Genomic DNA, 4,571 nt, shown 5'->3' on the forward strand with positions numbered 1-4,571 from the left:
TCATCAGGTCGTTCCTTGTAAACAAGAGATAAATTTATTTTTGACAATATCCTAACTTTTAGGACTTATCTCTATTGTTAGAGAATTTCTACCAGTATTCTTGGATTAAATTTTATACTCTCAAATTGTCTAGGTAAAAATATAAAATTAAATCCCTAATACATCAAATGTATATACTGATTATTATCTTGAAAATAAAACTTCTGGTTGTCAGGCCTCTCTTTATTATCAAGAACATTAAAAAAAAAACTAATTTCTAAAACTATAGTGTTCAAAACACATAAATCAAAACAAATTTTGATTTTAAATAGACTAACATTTAGCCTTATAAAACTATCAAATTAAATTTGACATTTATATATACACTTATATACATATGAATCAAACAAAAAATATTTTGCGTCTTATTCCTTTTATTGTGCTCAAAATCACGATAAAATTAAATAAATAAAACCAAACAAAATATTTTATTATAAATATAACTATTATATTAAAAGGATGATAATTTAATCACAATTAAATAATCAAACTTCAAATAAATTAACTATTAATTTATTAAAAATTCATCTCAATGAAAATAAATACATCACATGCTTAAAAAATAATTTGAATTAATCCTATTAATTCACAAACTTTAAGAAAATAGGAATAAAAATTTAAACACAAAAAGGCCAAAGCTCTGATACCACTGAAGGATTATCATGTGTTCACAACACGCAGCGGAAGAAAAATAAGGTAATCCTAAAGATCTATTTTGTGCTTAAACTTTATTCCAATAAACAATATATAATATAGATCAGATCTAAATACCTTTAGATGCTTTAGTAAAAACTTTATTCTTCGATTGTACGAAGACTCTATGCGTATCCACACCGAGACCAACATTTTGCTGTCAACTCTTTGACCAATGGATATCTGATCTAAATTGAGAACCTCTTTGCAACTCTTTGCACACCATAAAATTCTTCTCCAAGAATTAGGCTCACAAACATTCATGTGTATAGAGGTAAAGGAATAAAACTCTTGTTATTCTCTCGTTTATATTCCTCTACTCTTGGCATACATATATATAGTATGAGATTTGTTACTGATTTTAAATTTGATTCTCAATTCAAATTTAAATCATATCTTGAAATTTCAAATCTGAATCATTCAAATTTTATGAATCATATCATAACTAAATTTGAAAACAGAATCAGTTAGGATCTCATCCAAATTCAGAAATAGAATAACTAATTATTCTCAAATCTCATTCAATGTTCTCAATTATCATACTATTATTATATTCTTGGTGCTAGCAAAGAATATAATAATATTCTATTTGAATTAATATAATTATTTATTTGATCAAATCAAAATAATAATTAAATAATTCTATAGCAAAGGTTAGAACACCCGTTAGTGTGTGACCCCATAGGTTCAATACTAAGCGGGTAGTAAATTAGTCGTACTAAATTTAGTAATCAAGGTTGGCGTCTAGCAACACTTCTCAACGACCCGATAGTATGAAGTAATATATTTTTACTAAGAACCTCAGAAGAACAAAGTATAATTCCTTCCATCTTTCCAGCTCTTGGTTAACCCTTAGAGTATGGTTTAATTGTCAAACTCTAACTTGTTACCATTATTATAATAAACTGTGAATGACCTAAGAAAATCATTTCTTCATTCATTCAATCTCCTTGGCCAAGGTTTATTCATCTCATTCATTATAATCATAGAGCTCAAAATCTTTATCGAGAGTTGACGGATTCCTTATTGACTGATCATTAATTCTACAAGTATTTACATCATACCCAATATCCATTCAACTAGCACCCTAGGGTATTAGGTGTACGAAATCAAAGTATAATAAATACGTTGTTAATTACTATGATAGTCGCAGGTCAAAGGAAACTCTATTACTATGTTCATCTTGAGAATATCCTATTGACAAATATACGGTAATTATAACCATTAGGAATTCTCAGAGTAAGCTAGTTCAATGGTCATATCCCTATATACACCATATATATATAATTTAATAAATGAGATCTATTAATCTTCATCCAATAAAGACCATTATATATATATTGATCTTTCCGGATTATTAATGTCCTTTTTAATAATCATATGACCAAGAACAATTTAGATTAAATTATAAAAGATTTATCTCTCAATATTATGATCACTATCACAATGATAAATCTCTAAATTTAATCAAGGACCTTATTATATTAATATTTTAATATAATAACAATAACAAATTATTTGACACATGATTGATTGGATTGTGGTCATATTACTTATTCCCAACAACGGCTTCCTCCACCGTCGCAGCAACCACCGACGACGCAGTAACCTCCGCCTTGACGTGTACCCCGGTCGATCAACGGCGTCTCCTCCCCAGCAGCCTAGGTTTTTTTTCCTTTCCATCTTAGAGTTTTAGTTTAACTTGTGTTTTTTTATTATGAATGTTTGTATTGGATGTTCTTAATCGATATTGTTCTAAAAATGAAACTCTTATAGTGTTGGATATTTCTTTTTGAGATAATTAATGGTTTCTTTTAGTGTTAATCTTTCTTTGTACAGTTTATTTCTTTTCTAATTAGGATTCTCCATGCCTTCTTTATTAGGTTTTAGTAATCAGGATTCAGTTTAGGATAATTCATTCTTCTAAATTTGACTAATTATTATGCATTTGTGAATGAAGATGGATGTTGGGGATTTACTAAATATATTTAACCTTTGATTTCATAACTATTGATAGTGCTTACTTGGTTTCTATATTTTTTATAGGCTCTGGGATGTTCTTGATTGAATAATGTGTCTTTACTTATGGCTGAATGCACCACCAAAGAGTGATGTACCAATCATTGAACTTGATATGCTCAATGGAGCTGATGGCCTTATTTTCGGCTTCCCCACACGGTTTGAAATGATGGCTGCCCAGTCTATGGATTTTCTTGACCAAACTGGATCTCTTTGATTGCAACAAGACCTTGTAAGCAAGCCTACTAGACTCTTCTACATCACTGGTTTGCTAGGCGGTGGACAAGAAACAATACTGTAAGTAAATAAGCTTCTATATATATATCTTAACCATGTTCCTTATTAGATATCACTATGTACTTATTAGTTGCTTATCAAACTTGTCATGATTTATGTATAGCCTTACTGCTATAACAATGCTGGCACATCATGGAATGATATATGTTCCCATCGGATATACGTTCCGCCATTGCATGTTCAAGATGGAAGAAGTGAAAGGTGGAAGTCCTTATGGAGTAGGGACTTATGTTGGTGATGGAACAAGACAGGTTTCTGAGATTGAATTGCTGCAAGCATTCCACCAGGAGAATATTCTTGCCACCATCACCAAGAAGCTCAAGGATGTTGCATAAAGCATATAATGTTTTTGTCTCAGTGAAAGGAACACTATACCACCACAATGATAGAAGGTTTTTGGCAATTTTTTATTTTCAAGGTGATATTGATTTGTATGGAGTTCTATTTTAGTAATTCTGTGTTTATCAAGCACACAAATGGATTAAAGTTTTATTTTAGGCCTTTAAGCTTTATGAATTAGTCGCTTGTCATGGATGAGGTTGAGAATGAGGACTTTGTATTTACTTTGGAGACAATTATGGCCAAATTTGGGGAAGAAATGGCACCATATGCATTGGAATGCTTTTATAAATATTTACTAGATTCAAATAGCTAGATTATTTTAGGTTGAATAATAATTGTGTCTTTTATTTTTAAAAGTAGATGTTTCTTTATATATGATTGTTGATATTTCTTTGTTTTTATAATTGTCATTAGATGGTTGTCTCTTTGTTTTTTAGATAGAAATATTTCTTTTCTTATGGGCTATGGCTGAGTATGTGTTTTTGCTTATGGTTGCAGATGGATGATTGCAAAAAGTCTATTTTAAAATGATTGATAAATTTGAACTGATCGAAGAGGAATTTGAAACTGTTGATGAATTGGATGAAGTGAAAGAGACGTGATCCAAGTGTAGCAACTAAAAAATTATTTTTTGTTTAGCTAGTTGTATAGTAATGATATTCCCATTTTCTAAATGATGTAGCTTCATCCCTCTAACAAAATATAAAGTTTACATCAAATGTTTTTTTTGTTAAACAAATAGATGTTTTTTTTAAATACTAAATGGATGATTCTTTTTATATTACTTTTGGTCGTGATGAATTTCTATATCGATAGTGTTGCAAATTGTATGGATAAGTTGAATGAATATCATAATTCCTTTTATTGTATTTTAGCATGATGAAAAATTTATAGTTACTTATTTAGGATAAGTTTTTTTGATATGGAAAAAGGAACATCCTAATGTTTGATAGAACTAACATCCATTTAAATTTTTGCAAAAACAATTAGGTACCTAACAGAAGTTACTTATATTTATTCTTTACTGCAGAGATAATTCAATTGATAGTGAATACAAGTATCACAAAAGAAGAAAAAACATTTTGTATTTTTTTTGTTGGTTGTTTAACAAAATTTAAAGAAGAAAAAAAAGGATAAGGAAAAAAAACAACAACAATATCTAGTTATTTAATTTTTCAAAA

At 29.1% G+C, this 4,571-nt stretch overlaps 1 pseudogene; it reads left to right on the plus strand.

The window, feature by feature from the left end:
• Positions 1 to 2,803: 2,803 nt before the first annotated feature.
• Positions 2,804 to 3,383, plus strand: LOC130945777 (probable NAD(P)H dehydrogenase (quinone) FQR1-like 1; annotated as a pseudogene).
• Positions 3,384 to 4,571: the final 1,188 nt, after the last annotated feature.

Source organism: Arachis stenosperma, chromosome 8 (genome assembly GCF_014773155.1).
Source record: "Arachis stenosperma cultivar V10309 chromosome 8, arast.V10309.gnm1.PFL2, whole genome shotgun sequence".
Taxonomy (NCBI): Eukaryota; Viridiplantae; Streptophyta; class Magnoliopsida; order Fabales; family Fabaceae; genus Arachis; species Arachis stenosperma.